This window comes from Bos indicus, chromosome 10 (genome assembly GCF_029378745.1).
Source record: "Bos indicus isolate NIAB-ARS_2022 breed Sahiwal x Tharparkar chromosome 10, NIAB-ARS_B.indTharparkar_mat_pri_1.0, whole genome shotgun sequence".
In the NCBI taxonomy this organism is placed as follows: domain Eukaryota; kingdom Metazoa; phylum Chordata; class Mammalia; order Artiodactyla; family Bovidae; genus Bos; species Bos indicus.
In genome coordinates, this window is record NC_091769.1 from 43,810,196 (window position 1) to 43,830,859 (window position 20,664).

General features: G+C 40.7%; 1 long non-coding RNA gene and 1 pseudogene across 1 annotated transcript in view; one reads left to right on the forward strand and one right to left on the reverse strand.

Moving 5' to 3' along the window:
- Positions 1-1,796: 1,796 nt before the first annotated feature.
- Positions 1,797-3,973, forward strand: LOC139185153 (cleavage and polyadenylation specificity factor subunit 7 pseudogene; annotated as a pseudogene).
- Positions 3,974-4,199: 226 nt separating this feature from the next.
- The window catches only part of LOC139185239 (uncharacterized), a 61,003-nt gene continuing 44,538 nt past the window's right edge, over positions 4,200-20,664 (reverse strand). Inside the window, exon 3 of the long non-coding RNA XR_011568823.1 lies at positions 4,200-6,884. This is a non-coding gene — a long non-coding RNA (uncharacterized lncRNA). The remainder of the gene's footprint in view (positions 6,885-20,664) is intronic.

The following is a 20,664-nucleotide window of genomic DNA, read 5'->3' on the forward strand; positions in this document are numbered from 1 at the left end:
CTGTACATAGGATTCTCCAGCTAAGAATAGTGGGGTGGGTTGCCATGCCCTCCTCCAGGGGACCTTCCCAACCCAGGGATTGAACCCACGTCTCTTATGTCTCCTGCATTGGCAGGCAGGTTCTTAACCACTAGTGCCACTTGGGAAGCTCAAACATCATGATATTTCACCCCAAATGACACTCTCAATGACTTTCCACTCCTATTACTGCCATTCATAAGAAATTTAACATTGCCTTAACGTCATCTCACATAGAGTCCATTTATCTTCAAAATAGCACATGCTGCTGCTAAGTCGCTTCAGTCGTGTCTGACTCTGTGCGACCCCATAGACGGCAGCCCACCAGGCTCCCCTGTCCCTGGGATTCTCCAGGCAAGAACACTGGAGTGGGTTGCCAGTTCCTTCTGCAATGCATGAAAGTGAAAAGTGAAAGTGAAGTCGCTTAGTCATGTCCGACTCTTAGCGATCCCATGGACTGCAGCCTACCAGGCTCCTCCATCCATGGGATTTTCGAGGCAAGAGTACTGGAGTGGGGTGCCATTGCCTTCTCCCCAAAATAGCATATACATATTTTTAAAATCCAGATGTATGCATTATACTTGACATTATGCCTCTTTCATTCTCTTTAATATAGAACAGTATCTCTCCATCTTTTCTTTTTTCTTTCCTGACACTGACATTTTGAAGAATCTGAATTGTTTTATTGAAAATAGCATAGTTCTGGATTAGTCCTAATGATTAGATTCATGTTAAACATTTTGGCAAAACTACTGCATAAATGATATTGTGTATTTCCCCCTGTAGCTTGTGAGAAAGAGGTACAGAATATAAATTTATTCTGTTATTACTGAGAAACAATTTGATCACTTGGTTAAGGCATGTCTGCTAGATATCTTCACCATAAACATGTATCTTTTCCTTCTTAATTAAAAAAGAATCTGTGGGGTAAAGGACCTGTGGAGTGATAACTATCTTGTTCTCCAATGAACTTTCACCCAATGGTTTAAGCATCCTTTACTAATCCTTGGCTGAATCGGTTATTATCTAAGGGTTACAAAATGATGATTTCTAATGAAATGATTTTGTTTCTATACCTTATGTCCTTCTCTGTAAGTTACTCTCTATAAAGAAGATCTTTTCCTCTTTCTCTTGCGTATCACTTGGGGAATCATGGACTTTTAAAATGATATTATTTAGTACGGCCAATGGCAACACTTTAGAGCTGGCTCCTTCAAAGAAGGAGTACTTGGTCACTACCAAGTATACTTTCTGCTTTTATGAATTTGCCTACTTTGATAACTCATACCAGTGGAATCACATAGTATTTGTCTTTTGGTTTTTTTCTAGCAACTCACATCCCATTTCTCATTTTAAAATGTGTTGTTACAAAACTGAAGAAACACAATGCAGATTAAAAGACTTGACAGCATCATCAAGTTTCTTACACAGTTTTCAACCTACCAGAAAGATAAATAGTGAACAACAGCAGGACAAGACATCTCTCCCCAGTTGCTATCAGTAGTAATTAAAACTAAAAATTATATCAAGTGAAAACAAAATAAAGATGGGGTGAAAAAAATCCTCTAGGTAAATGGTTTTTCCAGCCATTTTCGATTTTTTTTCTTGAATCATCACCTTATTTGATTATTTCTACATTTTAAAAAGATCCCCAGAGCTGCCCTTGAGGTTAAGCACATTGTTTACACCACTGGGCCAGTTGACAGGTGCCCTGTCTTAAGGGGAGGCGAGGATGGGGTTGGGAACAAGGAGAAAAAGCTATAAGCTGTAGCCTCTGACCCAAAGCAACATGGTTTTTCAACCCTGGGGAGACTCCCTCAGTGACTGATTAAGGGCTATGTTAGAAATGTTCAGAGAACAGAGGAAGAATTCAGTCCAGTTTAGTCTCTTCCCACTGAGCCAGAAGGGTCTCCAGTGCCTCTCCCTCCCACAAGCCAAGTCTCACCTTACATGCCCTGTTTCTTCTCATGTTAGATGCAGCTTGCCTGCAGATGCCTGAAGAACCACCCTCAGTGGGCATTGCAGGACTCTCACCATGCCTCCTTCAGCTGGAACCACATCACAGCTTGGATGTTATGGGAAAAGCAACCCCATTCATTGATGTCCACCTCACAGCCCTCAGATGACAGAAGCAGCAGTTCTGAGGCACCGCCTCCTGTTCACCAGGAGGCAACTCCAAGCCCAGCAACAACGTCCTGCAGGCAATTCTGCATACCTGCAGTGGCTGGAGTAATAGACAACCCGCTGTCCATGTGAGTGGCTTCTCCTGGTGGACTGCAGACCAGGTCCTGAGCCAGGTTATTCCCTTTGTAGGAGTCTGTGATGTGCTGGGGTTGAAATTTGCAGAGAATGGGGCAAATAGCCAGTGAGAGTATGCTGAGGTGGTGGTAGCCTCTGAAAACCCGGTCCACAAAATTATTGGAAACTTTTTCCAGAAAAGTACTTAATGGAGAAAAAGTGGACGTGGGGTTAGCCACCTGGCAGACCTGTCATAATTTGAGGCAGAGGCTCAGAATGTGAATGCGTTTGAGTCTCAAGAGTGGAAATAGATATAAAGGACTAACACAGTATTCTAGTAATTCTGCTGATGGCCATACATTGAGAACCTTGTACTCACACCTGCCTAAAAGGATAAGCCCTGCCATGTGCTGCCTGACTTCAATCACTCTCCTCCAGTCCTTCACCTGATGAGTCTGATCTCAGGCCCAATTCTATCCCTACCACCTCTTTCCTCAACATTTGGAGTCTTCCTCTTCCTTCTGGCATCTCCCACGAGCATCTCCTGCCCCTCCATTACCTCCTTTTGTAGCTATACTTCTCCCTGGGCCATTCCACCTGCCCTTTACCTCAATCCAGCCTTATTTCCTTCACCAAATGCTACAGTAGGGCCTCCATCAGATATTTACATGAAGGCCTTTGACCCCTCTATCCACCTTGGCAGACAAGGTTTGGGCTTTCGACCCTCAATGGTGAATGAAGCTGAATTTGGAGAGATCATGAAGCAAACCAGAGCAATGCCAATTCCTAAGTGATTTCTGGAGCCAGCACAGGGGACTCCAGTGACTCAACTGAGATGCTGCACACAGCTATTGCTGTTATCAAACAGCCTCAGGTCACCAGTGATGAGTGTTGCTGTGTCCTCATCTCCCTTAAGTGGTTCATGGCACTGAAGCCAAGTCCTACAGTGTGGGTGCCAGCAGGAGCTCTTCCAGAAAAAGACATCTGTTCTGGGAGAAATCGTCTAGCTAGTCCCAAGAGAGCAGCAGGACAGCAGGAGGCATCGGGACCTGCTTCTTAATAAGGATCAGCATGATGGTTATTTCCAAGAAAGGAACCAGGAGCACGAGAGACACCAGAATAGAGAATGGGGCTGCACCTCTGAGAAAGGAGTCTGGTTGGAAGCATTTTTGTTTTTTTAATGGACTTGTATCTCTTCACCTTCATCAGGCGTGTTTTGTGGATGCACCTGAGAATTTCAAAGCCCTGGATTCCTCTAAGTGGGAAGAAATACTCCCCTCCATCTTCCTAGAGAAGAGAGGCTCCTCTTTGCCAACAGAGGACACAAGGCTTCACCTGAGGTAGATGGAAGATGATTCTTGTCCTTTTCAAGATTAACCCCACCTTGCATAATTGCCATCAGACTTTTTAATTGAAGCATAGTTGATTTACAATGTTGTGTTAGTTTCAGGTGTATGGCAAAGTGATTGAGTTACACATATACACATATTCTTTTACAGATTCTTTTTCATTATATATTATCATAAGATATTGAATATATTGATAGTTCCCTGCGCTATACAGTATGTCCTTATGGTTTGTCTATTTTATTTATACTGGTGTATATCTGTTAATCTCAATCTCTGACTTTATCCCTCCCCCAACTCCGTTTCCCTTTTGGTAACCATACATTTGTTTTCTATATCTGTGAATCTATTTCTGCTTTGTAAATAAATTCATTTGTATCATTTTTTTGGGTTCCACAAATAAGTGATATCATATGATAATTTGTCCTTCTCTGTCTGACTTACTTCACTTAGTATGATCATTTCTAGGTACATCTGTGGTGCTTCTTTTTTACGGCTGAGTAATATTCCATTACACACACACACACACACACACACACACACACACACACACACACATACACACACCACATCTTCTATATCAGTTTATCTGTTAATGAAAATTTAGGTTGTTTAGAGTTACCATCTGACCCAGCAAGCTCACTCCTTGACACATAACTGGAAAAGATAAATCTCTTTTTACAAAAGATACAAGACCCTAATATTCAGAGCAGCATTATTTACAATAGTCAAGACATGGATATCACCAGATTTTAATAATTTGGGTCAGCTCTCTGCATAGCCCAAGCAGTACTATGGCAGCAAGCAGACAGCTTTCTTACTGGAAGAACTTCAGGATCTCACTAAAATGTACTGACAGGAACATGTGTGGGAGTGGATCTTGAGTGTGTTGGATGGAGGGAGGTAGAGTATGAAGGGGAGCATGGTATAGGGAGCATTTATCAACCCAGGAGCACCGTCCCAGGGCTCAAGATCTCACTTCCTGGCAAGGACACTTAATAGGTTGCTGGCTGGGTTCTTTGTCGGTTGGACATAAAAATAGCTTACAACAAATGAGGCAGAGGTGCCACAACTGCCTGGGTGAAGTGTGGAGAGAAGAGTCAGAGGGCTTGTTAGCGCTGGTTTATGACAGGACACCGAGACCCTAACCAGTGACTGTGTTCCCTAGGAAGAGGGTCCAGAAGACAGCCCCACGACTGAGGCAACAAGGAACACACTAGTGAGGGTGGCAGTGGCAGAGGCAGCAACGAAAAGTCAAGGCACTGTCCTCCGTAGGCCTAACTGAACCCCTGGCTCATCTGGCTCCAGCGCAGACCTCGGCAGGGGACCCTGGAGCTGGTCAGTGGACAGTCCCTCTGAGTGACATGTCTCACCTCAGGCACGTGCCTGGCCATCTCTCTGCTTTCTGCCTTGGGACTTTCTCCAAAGTCTGCTTGGTCCACATGGACGTGATGTAGAAGTGTGGGAGTGTTAACGCCTTAGGGGAGGAACTTTGGGGAATGAGGAACACGCAGTGAGTGAATGACCCCCGCCCCCCGCCACACTGTCCTTCAGCGGGACAATCCTGGGACACACTGGCCGCAGTTCCTCTGAGGACCTGTGATGAGACAAGTCCTTGATGTCCACAGCGGTAAAAACTCTCCCTGTATTGACCTCAAATACAGACTGCTCTAATGTCAAAAAGTCACCGTGTATTATTCTTTCTCGTATTCTGTCTCCTCTCAGCAGCCACACTCCAGCTCCTTGGAGCCACCTCCCAATTCAACTCGACACCCCAGCCTGTGTCTCATGCTTTGTTTTCCGGGGAGCCCTATCTAAGGTTCTTCTTCTGTGCTTAAACTTGGGAATCAGTTAGCATATTATTATTATGTTAAAACATCCTCATTTGGAAAACATATCCCAGCTTAGCATTAACTGATTATTGGTGATACTGCCAATCTAAGAGCTACATTTCACTTTCTCCACTCCAAGTTCATTTAGGGGAGAAGCAGTGTTTTTCCCATACCCCTCACGCTGTCCTTGATGGCAAAGCCAGGTAAAGCTCACAATACATTATGTGTGAGCAAAGAGGCAGAACTACTGTATTTTATAAAGAGCAGTTACTATTAAAAGCAATGTGGGCCTAATTAGGTCCAGCACATCTGAAAGTAATTGCATTGCCTCCTGTAAGCATTTTAGTGTGTCCAAGTGCTTAGCCTTAATTCTCCACACTAACTCTCACTGATTGTTTGCTCTGCCATTTGCTAAGACCTGCCTTTCCTAAGTTATCATCGCTATTTATTCTGAATCTGTATTTTCAATCTGTAAAACATTAGATGGCTCTGCTTCCACCTTTATCAGGAAAAAGAATCTTTCCTGATTTAGATCCCAGATCTTGAAATGTTCTCTCTCTGGCAGACCCCAAGCCTCACCACTGCAATTTGAAAAGCTTCCAGAATCCCATTTCCTTCACAGATCTCCCTCTGAGGAACACAATATTGCACTGGCTCCAGCCTCTGGAAACCTGGAATTACCCAGAACCTCTCTTTCCTGAACTCCCCGAGTGGCCCTCAGCACCTGGCAGGCACTGAGACCCAGATGGGTTGTTAGATGCTCCTTTGTCTTCAGTGTCATGGTTTTTAAACTAGAAATTCCTTGACATCAAGAATAACATTTTTGTAACTCAGTTCCTAGTACAAGGTCATGCACCGTGAAACACAATACAGTCTTTTTTTAATGAAGGTAGAGTCAAGGGTAAATTCAGGGAACACAAAAGAAAAAATTAATATCTAGCAAGTGAACAACATTTTGATCGGGTTAATATTAGAAGGCTCAGTGAGTTGGTTCACAGAGCTATAATATAGTTCTTAATACTTAGAAGCCTAAAGTAATTTAAAAACAGACAGAAATAAGTTGTATGTGCTGGAGAGAACGGCGTCACAGAGCCAACACATTCCTATATAATTCTGAGTGTTCTCTATGGTATAAAGACAATATAGTAACAGCCTGGATGCATCATTATCATTGTGTACGTTTGTGTCTTACAGCCCTAAAGGGTATAAGGAAAATTCTAGAACCAGAGAGGAGCTAAGTCCACTAATCGAATATTTAAGAAATATTAAGTATGGATGGAAAGATGGGATTATCTCATTCAACTCCCTGATTTTATACGTTGGTATTGTCAGAAGGATACAGGCCCAGCAATGAGCCTTTGGTATCCTTCTAACATGAATGCGGGAAGAAAGCTTGTTGATTCTCCTCATCTGCAGGTTTATCAGGAAGCCAGGAAAGGCTTTTAGGGATCTATATAGAAAGGAAAAAAAAAAACACCAAACTGTAAACTAAAGCTTTATGAACACATACATTCATCATAGGCTGTTTATAATAGCTGGGAAATTAGAAATTACCTGAATTCGAATAGTAAGGTAAGAGTGAAGTAAATCATAAGATAATGTACAATGGAATATTGTGTAGATATTAAAAGTGTTTCATAAAAAAATTAATACCATGGGAAAGAGCAGGATACTAAATTTATATAGAGAGTATTATCTCACCTGTGTAGATATCAATGCCTGGATAGAAAAAAATACAGACAAAAGCATCCAAAATGGTAACTCTGGATAGCGTGTATCTTTGGATGCTGGGGTGCTGGTGATTTTAATTTTTTAAAATAATGTTCTGTACTTTTCATAATGATTTTCTAACGGGAAAATTTTTTAAGCAGGAACACGTAAAATTATTTAAAATATATTAGTTAATATAAACTATAAATTTTTACATGAAAGATAGTTTTCAATATCTCTGCATCAATCTTTTAAAAAATTTCTTATTGGAGTATAGTTGCTTTACAATATTGTGGTAGTTTCTGCTGTAGCAAAGTGGATCAGCTGTATGTATATACATAACCCCTCTTTTTTAGATTTCCTTCCCATTTAGGTCACCACAGAGCACTGAGTAGAATTCCCTGTGCTATACACTAGGTCTTCATTAGTTATATATTCTGTATCAATCTTCGAATAAGAGAGGGTACATGTAGGGAGAAGCAAGACTTTTTCTCATAGTATCATGCTGCTGTGGGTAGTTCTGACATGCAAAATACAAACAGAAGTAACATCACAAAATTTTACAGTGAATTTGTGACTCCGATAAGAAAACTATTAAAGTTCTAGATTTGGGTGTTTTGTTTTGTTACTCTAGGCACAGCTTCAGGTTTTCTTGATTTTGTTTTGGGTGACAGTGTAAAATCAAGGTCGTTGTGAGTTCAAGTCCTCCAAGAAGTAGATGTCAAGATGGGGTAAGATGAGGTGCAAGAGAGGTGCAAGAGAGGGTAACAGCTGTAAAGCACAAATGGAGAGAGAGCAGGAGAAGGGAGAGAGAGCTTTCAGATGGAAGCAAAGTCTGACTCTCGTGGAAGGAGAATGGGTAGGAAGGTTGGGTGGTAAAAGTCTCAGACTGGGTGTGGCTCCCAAAGAGGTTCAGCCAAGCCAATGGGAAGTTCTTGAACTAAGTTAGCCATTGAAGTTGTCTTTGGATGAAGCACAAGCTGGACTCAAGATTGCCGGAAGAAATATTAATAAACTCAGATATGCAAAAGACACCACCCTTACAGCAGAAAGTGAAAAGGAACCAAAGAGCCTCTTGATGAAGGTGAAAGAAGAGAGTGAAAAAACTGGTTTAAAACTCAACATTCAAAAAACTAAGATCATGGCATCTGGTCCCATCACTTCATGGCAAATAGATGAGGAAAAAATGGAAACAGTGAAAGACATTATTTTCTTGGGCTCCAAAATCACTGTGGACAGTGATTACAGCCATAAAATTAAAAGATTCTTGCTCCTTGGAAGAAAAGCTATGACAAACATAGACAGCATATTAAAAAGCAGAGACATTACTTTGCTGACAAAGGTCCATAAAGTCAAAGCTTTGGTTTTGCCAGTAGTCATGTATGGATGTGAGAGTTGGACCAAAAATAAGGCTGACTGTTGAATAATTGATGCTTTTGAACTATGGCATTAAAGAAGACTCTTGAGAGTCCCTTGGACTGCAAGGAGATCAAACCAGTCAATCCTAAAGGAAATCAACCCTGAATATTCATTGGAAGGACTGATGCTGAAGCTAAAGCTCCGATACTTTGGCCAACTGATGCAAAGAGCCGACTCATTGGAAAAGTCCCTGATACTGGGAAAGATAGAAAGCAGAATAAGAAGTGGGCAACAGAGGACAAGATGGTTGAAAGGCATTACTTACTCAATGGACATGAATTTGGACAAGCTTTGGGAGATGGTGATGGACAGAGAAGCCTGGTGTGCTGTAGTCCGTGGGGTTACAAAGAGTTGGATATGACTGAGCGACTGAACAACAACGTGTTTCTTAGGAACAGAACACATTTGATCTTCATCATGTTCATTCAGTCACTAGAAGCAGCCTGTGGGAATTGTGGTGGTGGTGGTTTAGCCACTAAGTCATGTCCAACTCTTGCAACTCCATGGACTGTAGCCCAATAGGCTCCTCTGCCCATGGGATTTCCCAGGCAAAGAATACTGGAGTAGGTTGCCATTTCCTTCTCCAGTGGGAATTGTGACCTTGGCACAAATGCAGTGGTACATTCAGAGGGGCAGCTAGTAGGGCAATAGTCAACTATGCTCATCACAGCAGATATCTGAGCAGCACAAGTTTGGTGGCCACTGGCCACCACCAGTCATTAAGATGCACTTAGAAGATGCACAGTCATTAAGAAGGAATAGTTCCCTAAGTCTTTAAACACAGAATGAGTGACCTTGATGTTTTCTTTAAGTTCATCACTATAAACAGATGTGCCAAGAGGCATTTGTGGGCTTTTAATGACTATCACTTTCTAAGTGCCTCACAGATATAGAAATACTGTGTTTATATTCAACTTCTCTAGATGAACTTTGGTTGGGTACAAACAGCTCATCTATTCTGCTTTACCTGTGGCTTTGTTTTTGCTAATTCCCTATTTCAGGTAAATATAATAAAGATAATAATGTATTGTAAATGAAACACCAATTCAGAACATTTCACAGCATTTCCTTTGGAAATATTGGCTCAACGGAGACTATAATTACTGGAAAGCAGAAATGCAATGCTGTCATACAAACTGAAGTGTTTCTACTATATCTCAGAGGCATTTAATCAATTCAGCCAAAGCAACCAACAAAACCAGTTGTTTATTGTTGGAATTCCAAATCACCTAATGACAAACTGGGTTTCTTCAGATTTAATTGACTAGATGTTGAACTGCTGTGACAACATAAATCAGCATGCCCAAATGGTCTTAAGGTGGCAAGATGGCAGAAAATGCACTATAGCTGATATTAATGAGTAAAACTCCTTCCAATTATTTTACACTTGAAACAAAACACTATTGCATTGTAAAATGGTCAAAGTAGCCAGGAAGTGTGAATGATGTAATAAGTGTTTATTAATTTTAAAAATCCCCTTGCTATGATAACTGAGAGGTAATAGTATATTAAATCTTTGTCTCTGGGATCTTCTTTACCAGCGTGCCTTTGCATTTCTAGGACAGAACAATTCCTATATATCCTGCTCATGCTATGAGTTCAATGACAAGTTCAATGACTACTTTTTTGTTTGTTTTCTTTTATCGTGGTAAGAATATTTCATATGAGATATACCCTCTTAATAAAACATTCTCATTGACTATAGTTAAAGTGTCGATCTCTAGAGCTTATTCATCTTGTTTAACTACGACTTTATGCCCATAGATTAGTAAGTCTCTATTTCTCCTTCTTCCCATTCCCTAGAAACCACCATTCTATTCTTGGATTCTATTAATTTGATTACTTTTGATACCTCATACAAGCAGATTCATGCAATATTTATCTTCTATGACTGGCTTATTTTACTTAGCATAATGTCCTCCATGTTGTCACATATTGCAGAATTTCCTTCTTTTTTAAGGCTGAATTCAATTATATGTATATACCATATTTTCTTTATCCTTTCATTTGTCAATGGATATTTAGGTTGTTTCCATATCTTGGCTATTGTGAATAGTGCTGCTCACCCATAAGTTCTAATAGGTCTTTGAGATTCTGATTTCAGTTCTTTTGGATAAACACACAGAAATGGGGCTTCTGGTTTATACAGTAGCTCTATTTTTAATTTTTTGAGTTATCTCCATGAAATGGGGGCTGCACCATTTTACATTCCTACCAACAGTGTGCAAGGGTTAAAGTTTGTCTACATCCTTGTCAAAACATGTTGTCTTCATAATAGCCATCCTAAATATATGAAGTGAAATCTCCCTGTGGTTTTGATTTTCATTTCCCTGATGTGTAATGTCATCGAGCATTTTTTCATACACCTGTTGGCCATTTACATGTCTTCTCTATGAGAAAGGTCTATTCAACTCCTTAGCTTATTTTTAAAATTGGTATATTAGGAATTTTTTCTATTGAATTGTAGGAGTTCCTTACATTTTTTGGAGAGTAACCACTTATCAGATATGTAGTTTGTAAATATTTTCTCCTATTCCATACATTGTCTTTCTGTTGGTGGTTTGGGGTGTACAGAAGATTTTCAGTTTGATGTAGTCCCACTTGTCTATTTTCATTTTTGTTGCCTGTGCTTTTGATGTCATATTTATGGAGCATTGCATAGACCAATGTCATGAAACTTTTCCTATATGTCTTTTCCTAGGAATTTTATAGTTTCAGGTCTTTCATTGGAGTCTGTATTCCATGTTGAGCTGATTTTTGTGTAGTATAAGAGTCCAATTTCATTCTTTTGTCTGTAGATATCCAGTTTTCCCAGCACCAATTGTTGAAGAGACTAACCTTTCCCTATTCTGTATTTTTGGTGTTCTTGTTGAAGATCAGTTGGCCATATATGTGTGGATTTATTTCTGGGATCTCTATTCTGTTTCGTTAGTCCATAGGTCTGTCTTTATACTGGTACTACATTGTTTTGATTATGATAGTTTTGTAATATATTTTAAAACCAGCAAGTGTGATGGCATGAATTTTGTTCCATTTCAAGATTAATTTGACTCTTTATGGTCTTTTATGCACCCACGTGAGTTTTAGAATTGCTTTTCTATCTCTGTAAAACATGTCAATGGAATTTTGATAGTGATTTCTTTGAATTTGTAGATTGCTCTGGATAACATGAGGATTTTAACATAATTACATCTTTTAATCCATGAACATAGAGTGACTCTCAATTTGTGTCTTCTTTCATTTATTTCATCAATGTTTTGTAGTTTCACTATACAAATAATTTCCTTCATTAAATTTATTTCTAAATATTTGTTTTTGGTGCTGTTGTAAATGACATTTTTTTCTTAATTTGCTTTTCAGATTGATTATTATTAGTGTATGGAAACATAACTGAATTTTGTATGTTAATTTTACATCCTGCAACTTAACTGAATTAGTTTATTAATTCTAAGAGTCTTCTTGTGGAATCTTTAGGGTTTTCTACATATAAGGTTGCCGGGAGCCGGCATATTGCATATTGAGTGCATATTGCATATTGAGTGCAGCACTTTCCACAGCATCATCTTTCAGGATCTAGAATAGCTCAACTGGAATTCTGTCACTGCCGGTAGCCAGTGTGAGGAACTCCGCCCATGACAAAGGTCATGAGGAAGGAGGCTTGGCATACGCAAAGGCGGGATTGAGCTTCAGGAGTCCCCCTGGAAATTCTCGAGCATATACCCCCAAAACCAGAGTCTGCCTACTTTCTGCTTTGTGCTTTCACCTACACCTCTGACTTTACGGGGGGCTGTCCCCCACTACCTCTCTCTGAAAAAAGAGTTAGCTTACAGTTCCAGTTAATAATTCCTGGGTGTGACAGTGTTTAACCTACAAACTCCTTTGGAAATCCTCTAGCCTGCCTGAATAGGTTTTTCCGGCCACATGTGATTGTTCAGAGCCTCCCAACTGTGAGAGGCAGGAGATGTTCTAAACTGTCTAAACACAGATTCTTTTGAGTAGTTAAAAGATTGATTAGAAATTGTATTGGTGAAGGGATTTTCACTTGTTGGGCCAATGTTTGCTGCTAAGTTTCCATATCCCTTACCTGCTGTGTCCCTGGCAGTGTATTGATTAATATAATTGGTGTAAGTAGTAGCTTTAATGTTTGTAACCTGGGACCCTTGAGTTAATTCTTTTTCTTGTTATAGCCCACCACACCTTTGCTCTGTAGGAATGCAACTTTATCTAATGCTTTTGGAGGGTGGCTCCTGACCAATCACCTTTAGAGAAAAATAAGTTTTCTGAAGAAAAGGTCTTAAAATGTTAACAGGCCTCCGGGCCAGAAGATGATGCAAATCACCTAAGCTTTTGATATGATAAGTTTGCAGGAAGAAAGCCTGGCTTGCTGCATGACTCTACCCCTTCCCCCATTATCCTCTATGCATAATTTAAGGTATAAAAACTACTTTGGAAAATAAAGTGCGGGCCTTGTTCACCGAAACTTGGTCTCACCATGTCGTTCTTTCTCTTACCTTCTGGCTGAATTATTCAGCCTCTTTTCTCCACTGAATTTCCTCACTGAGCTATCCTTATTTCAGCCTCTTTTCTCCACTGAATTTCCTCACTGAGCTATCCTCATTCTATTACTCTTTATATCCTTAATTAACGTTTAATTAAGCAATTGTTTCCTGATCTTCGCCTACGCCGTCTCTCCTTCGAATACCCTGGATCAGCCGGGGCTGGTCCCCGGCATAAGGTCATGTCATCTGCAAATTGGGACAGTTAAACTTCTTCCTTCCTGATTTGCATGTGTTTTATTTCTTTCTCTTGTCTAATTGCTCTGGCTAAAACTTTTAGTACTATATTGAACAGAAGTGTCAAGAGTGTACATCCTTGCCTTATTCCTTATTTTAGAGGAAAACCTTTCAGTTTTTCACCATTAAGTATGATGTTTAAATGTGGCTTTTCATATTTGGTCTTTATTTCAGTGACTACTTCTTGATCTGATTTGTGTTACTCTAGGATTCTAAAGGAAATCAACCCTGAATATTCATTGGACGGACTGATCCTGAAGCTCAAGCTCCAGTACTTTGGCCACCTGATGCAAAGAGCCAACACATAGGAAAAGACTCTGATGCTGGGAACAATTGAAGGCAGGAGGAGAAGGGGATAACAGAGGACGAGATGATTGGATGACATCACCGACTCAATGGACAAGAGTTTGAGCAAGCTCCAGGAGTTTGTGAAGGATAGGGAAATCTGGCATGCATTTCATGGGGTCGCAGAGTCGGACATGACTAAGCAACTGAACAACAAAAACTCTATGAAAAGAAGGAAGGAACCAGACCATTTCTGTCTGTGATTCACTTTCAAAGTGTGGTTCCTGGACCCAGCAACATCAGCATGTGCCCAGGAACTCATCAAAATGCAAATCCTCAGGCCCACCCCAGACTTACTGAATCTGAAACTTTGAGAGTGGGGCCAGTAATTTGTGTTCCAACAAGCCATCTGGGTGATTACAATGCATGCTTGGAGGATGTCTGACTAACACCATTTCCCATGGTGTAGTATTCAGATAAGTATCAAAGACATATTAACATGTGTTATGCAACAGAAGATTCCTTATTTGAATAAGGTTGGGAAATCTGGGGCTAAAAAGGTTAAGTAGAGCCCATGGGCCGTGCCCCTCACAGAAGTCCCTACAGGTCACTCCTCCAGACCTGCCACTGTGTACATGTGCCTATTTATGCCCCACAAATAGCGCATCCCTTGTTCTTTCTCCAAGAGCCCAGTTCCCCATCTCTCTTAGGCACACACACACACACACACACACACACAGAGAGAGAGAGAGAGAGAGAGAGAGAGAGAGAGAGAGAGAGAGAGAGATCCCTTTCCCTTGCTTCAAAGCCCAACTTTCTTTTTTCCACCCCAGTATGACAGACAGGAAGGAATCTCAGTGTGGACTGATGCCCCACTCCCTGCACTGCAAGGCACTCACAATAACAGTCAATATATTAACCAAAGTGTAGATTGTGGTGCCTGCACGTAGTCGTGTCTAAGTTTTGCAATCCTGTGAACTGTAGCCCGCAGGCTCCTCTGTCCATGGGATTTTTCAGGCAAGGATACTGGAGTGGGTTGCTATTTCCTCTTTCAGGGGATCTTCCCAACCCAGGGATCGAAACTGCATTGGCCTGCATCTCCTGCATTGCAGGTGGATTCTTTACCAGCTAAGCCATTGGGGAAGCCTAAAGTGTAGGTTGTTCAGTCCTAAATAACTATTCTTTGGGGACACATTCAGTGCAGTTCAAATATATATTTAGAAAAAAGACACTTTTTTACTGAAAGGACACAGTCTTGCTAAGGACATATCCAATTCCTATTTCTAAACTGAATGAAAATATTTCAGTCTGAGGCATCTATATTTGTATTATTTCAGTGGTTCAGGGCTTGCTTTTCCAAAATTAATCTGGGATTATTTGCTTTACATCTATCCACAATGCAAAATGCTTGCCTGCAGAATAGCTTCTGTTTCCATTTTAATATACACAAATTAGTTATGAACCCCTAAATAGTTTTCAGTTTGGGCAACCTAAAATTCAAAATTTACCTCTAGCAACAGGAAGAAACTGCAGGCAACTTAAATTACTGGTTTTTCTCTGAAATTGTGGCTACTCAGTAGGACTAAAGGAGAGAGTCCAAATTACTTTTTCATCTACTAAAAAAACTAAAATACCCCAAAGCTTTAAAATTTTACTTTGTTACATTGTTGGGTCATCATTGTAAGCCAAAGAACAGGAGAACAAGCATGCAGAAAAAGGGACTACTCCAGCCTCTAAAAAAAACAATATTGCATTTCTTGCCTGCTTTTGCATCAATCAAGAAATATCCCCACAGGATGCGCTAACTACAAATGTCTAGTGGTGATGTGTGGAAGAAATCTTCCAAAGCCTGGATCTTGAAGAAAGCGGATAAAATCTGGGCAACACAGAACTTGGAGATTAACTCAAGCGTGATTTGAGATTCAAAACCTCTGAAAGGAACATGCCAGATCATGCCAAGTTGCTCACGCCTGCTCATAATGAGACCAATTTGGTTCTGAAGGAGAAAAGGCGTTAATATAAGGGTTGCTGGCAGGGCAAACAATAGATGACGTCTCATCCCATTATATCCTATAATAAGTGTGTGTCATCCTAGCCTTTCCTCTAGTTCCTCTGACTCAAATTCATGCATTGTTAAAAACTTATTAAAATGCATTGAATCAGAGCTCGGTAGACAACAAAAATAGAGGGAGTTTTTGATGCCAAGCCAAATAATTTTGGCTTTTCTTCCCAATGTTCATGTAAACAAACTGCCAAACACCCATACATATGAATGGAAAATTATTCATGAAAGGGGATGTTGACTGAAATTCTCAGATGAGATACGACAGGGAACTAACTAACGCACTGACATGTTGTCTGTGGAGGGCTGTTCCTTCACTTAGTGTCATATCTCATGAGCAGATATTTCACTTCACACTGTCCACCATTAAACACAAAACTCATGTGTAAATTACACTTATTAAAATTCAAGTCTTTCTAAGTAAAAATATAAAGACTTTCCCAAGTCCTGATTCTTCTTTCTCTATGAGAGAAAAAAAGAGAAAGATGTGTGGAATAATTGTTCTGAAAGTTTGGAGGTCAGATCTTAGAAACTGATCACTGATAAACCAATCACATCTATTTCACATGGAGCAACAAAAACTCCCACGGGAGTTTGATGACCCGGAATCTAGCAAGATGACAGCAGTAAAAACATAACTAGATTTTGTGCTAAATAAATATATGCTAACAGTTGTGTTTTCATTGGATGAGGGGTTATAGATTCTAATTAACTTTTGAAGCAAGTCAGGAAATAAAACTTTAGTTGCTGAAGAGACTTCTAAATGCCTCCCATCGTCCACCCTCCCCATTTTCTACAGTCATAGAATTTGAAGCTGGGCACATGGTTTTCCCCTTGTGGCTCAGGTGATAAATATCCCCCTGCAGTGCGGGAGACCTGGGTTCCATCTCTGGGTTGGGAAGATCCCCTGGAGAAGGGAAAGGCTATCCACTCCAGTATTCTGGCCTGGAGAATTCCATGGACTGTATAGTCCTCGGGGTCGCAGAGTTAAACACAACTGAGTGACTTTCACTTTCACAGGGTCTCCCAGTTTGTCTACATATCCCAGGCTCCCTTATAAGCCAGGTGTGACCTATGGCAAATTTCTAATCAAAAAGCAGGGAGAAGTGATTTGTGCATCTTCAGAGCTGTGCCCTTAAAGAAAAGGGGCATGCTCTCCACTTCCTGTGCCCCCTCTCCACTGGCTGAAGTGTGGATGAGCATGTAGGTTCAGGTGAGGGCAACACCTTAGTCACCAGGACTAACAAGATAGAATCCTGGGTCCTCAAACTGTGGTGTTGCCCAAGCAGCCCCTGACTGCTCACATACAATTAGAGAAATAAAACTATCTTGTTTTGCGCTTTCCTGGTGGCTCAGACAGTAAAGAATCTTCCTCCAGTGTGGAGACCTGGGTTCGATCCCTGGGTCAGGAAGATCCCGTGGAGAAGGGAATGGTATTCATTTCAATAGTCTTGCCTGGAAAAATCCCATGGACAGAGGAGCCTGGTGGGCTGCAATCCATGGGGTCACAAAGAGTCAGACAACTCTGACTGAGTGACTAACACACAACACAACACATTTATATGATCTTTCACAGAAGTTAAATGTATATTCTAATAAACGCAAACTATGTTTGTTAATAATGAAGAATGTAGAACTTCCAATCCTCTACAAACAGGGTTAGTAAATTTCAGGCACAGGCCAAGTCTGGCCTGCTGCTTGTTTTGTAAACAAAGTTTTATTGAAACACAGCCAGGTTTATTCATTTGGGTATTGTCTCTGGCTGCTTCACACTCTAACATCAGAATTGAGGAGCTATGACAGAGACCATATGGCCGACAGGGACTAAAGTATCTATTATCTGGTCCATAACAGAAAAATTATCCTTGATGTAGAGGGAAAGAAAAAGAAGACTTCATTCAGAATAAGTCAAGAAAGAGGGACAAACAAATCAAATAGAAAAACATGAAAAGAGAATTTATAAAGTCAAAAATATGACTAAATATACTGGTGGTTAAAATAAATGTGAGTGGGCTAAGTCCTCCACTAAATATGTTAACATTTGTCAGGTAAGACAATGAGTCAAGCCTAGAATTGTTACAGAATTTGGGGCATTTAAATAAAGAGTGGGAGAATATCAAAAGAGCAACAACAGAAGAGATCTGGTGTGGGTAAAATCTTCCCCGGAAAGGGAGGACTTGACTTTCAAGAAATTGTACAAAATTCCAGGTAGCTGTTAGGAATCTGACTATGAGAATCAGAAATCAATTCAGCTAAGAAGGAAGAGTCCAAGAGAAGGCAGCCTTGGGCCAAAGAGCACATGATGAAACATCCTCAGAGCCACGTGGTTATAGGAGAGGTAGGGGTGGCCTACAGGCTTCCCAGGTGGCGCTAGTGGTAAAGAATCTGACTGCCAGTGCAGGAGACATAAGAGACCTGGGTTTGATCCCTGGGTCCGGAAGATCCCCTGGAGAAAGGAATGGCAAACCACTCCCCAGGACATTGGGAATCCAGTGGACAGAGGACCGTGGCAGGCTATACAAGTCCATGGGGTCACAAAGAGTAGGACATGACTATAGCGACTTAGCAAACACAGGTGACCTAAAAGTAGAGTCCACCAAAGAACACATGCCAAATTCAACTGAATGGGTCCAAGTGCTTGTAAGTCATCTGATTAGTATATACTGTAGACTCTACCATTCCCTTACATTTAATACAAAACTGTATGCTTCAGTATCTTATGGATACTGAGAAGGATATTAGAGAATTATAGAGAAGGACCCATGATTCCAGTGATAAGTAAAGGAGAAACGTCCATTCTCTGGTTCTGTGAGGAAGCCCTCGGTCTTTGAGCTTCTCTGAGCTTGTTCCACTTTTGTGCTGCCGGAAGGAACATGCCAGCATTCTTGTCACTCACTCCCGTCTGCCATGCCTTCTTTCTGGGGCCGCTTGGCCGGACTTCCTTCTAATGCCAGCACCTGTTATGATGTCATCTCCCCGGCCTGAACCACTTCTACCAGAAAAGATTACACAAACTCCCCAATTATCCACAGAACTAAATAAGAGGATGCTGACATGAGCTGAGCAGCTGCTGAGGAAGGCATAGTGAGGGGGATGGGGATGCAGAGATGAGACTTCACCTCCTCTCTTATGTCCCTGTTAGAGCAAAACTCTTCAAATCCAGTGCCAGGGTGAAATTTTTTCTGGGGTGTTAGAGGTTATACTTTGAGGAAATGGTCTTATTATCAGTTCATTCAATATGTCCTAAGTGTCACCTGTATGTAAGCTATTGTGTTTGGTACTGGGGATGGAAACATGGATAAAAAGTGTCCCCTGTCTTTGATGAATCTACATCTAACGGAGAGAAAAAAAAAACTTCAAGGGTAAAATGTATTTTGACTGTAATATGTTTTATTGCACTACCTTGGTAGCTTCACTGAGTCTTACTTTGAGGTTATAACCTTAGATTTTATCAAAGGTCAATATTATAAAATGGTTCTGGGGTGAATGATTTTGTATCTTTTCATAAATTACTGTTGAAAAAAGTTCATTCCTCTGTTTCTTACATAGAAGTATCTCTTTTAAGAATTTAGTATCAGAAAAATATCTTCTGACAAACTGGTATCTTTTTACAGGGGTCTCCTGCATTGCAGGCAGACGCTTTTACTGTCTGAGCCACCAGGGAAGCCCCTGATAACTATATAATGAATCATAATTTAAAAACTCATTTGACTTCGAGAAACTTGTAGTTCAATCAATGTTTAAGCATAGTCTATGATTGGGGCATGTTTATTTTTTCTTTTCTGTGGCCTCTATATTAATGGTCTTAGGATAAATGTCTTTTTTAAAATTATGGACCACATAATGTTTTCCTAGAAGCAAACAGAATATAAAATACGACTTTGATTAGAACATCTTATTCCTCCCAGAAGTATAAGTAATTTCCTAGAATCAGATGGAAGCAAATGACAACACAAAGCAGGGGTTATTATGATACTCTGGGACAGGAAATAGCCTTGGAGTAGATTATTTTGGTTGGGTGGTCTTTCGGAGTCCACTGAAGATCACTCTCAGGGCACAGCTTTTACAGGCCTACCCGTTGGCCTGGCCAGGGGTCTCTATCTGTTTTGACTGTGTTAGGAAGACAGAGTTTGGTGAAAATCTCCTAGAAGCTTGGATAGTTATTCAAGATAAACATGAAAAGTATGTCATTTTATAATCTTGTCTAGCCTGGAAGGTTATGCAGGCTAGACCCCATAAGAAGAGGGGAAAGGAGGACTTATCAACAAATACCCTGGATATAAATATTCAAACCTAGTTTTCATTGGTCTAAATGTTATTTCTGTATCTAAAATGATGCCCTGAGGGAAAAAAAATCAGGGCAACTAGGGCATGCCTGTGAACACCTGGGACTTTATAAGCGTTCTAGGTCTAACTAAAGGTTCTGTTTCTTTATTCACCCACCCACCTCCCAACCTAATTCCTGGCTGGTTCCCACTTAACTTAGAAGAAAATCTGCACTTAAAAAGCACCTTCACTTTGGATCTCCTTTACATGATGTAAAATGGCCTCTTTTAGGATTTAATTCTTGCACAGCTGGACAAGCAAGGGGTGGGGTGTGATGCAGGTTGCCACAGAAACTGCTGTTGGTGCTAGGATTCTTTATACTTTGCTCCTAAAAATAAGATGTAAAATGTACCGAGGGTGTGATTAGCGCAGCACAGAAGGGAATTTCTAAAAGGAGAGCCAAACCTCCCGCCCCCACGGGAACGGGGGTGTCTTCATAGCTGGAGGCCAGGACAGAAAACTGGGAACAGATGCCCAACATGGTTCTTCCCTCAAAAGGTGCAGGGAAAGACAAATGGGAAAACTGGCTTTTGAAGAAGAAAACAGTCCTCAATCAGGCATAATTCATATAAATTTCAAGGTTGAGATGTCCTGAGATTACCCAGGAAATAAATAGAACTGTTCTCTGTAAGCTA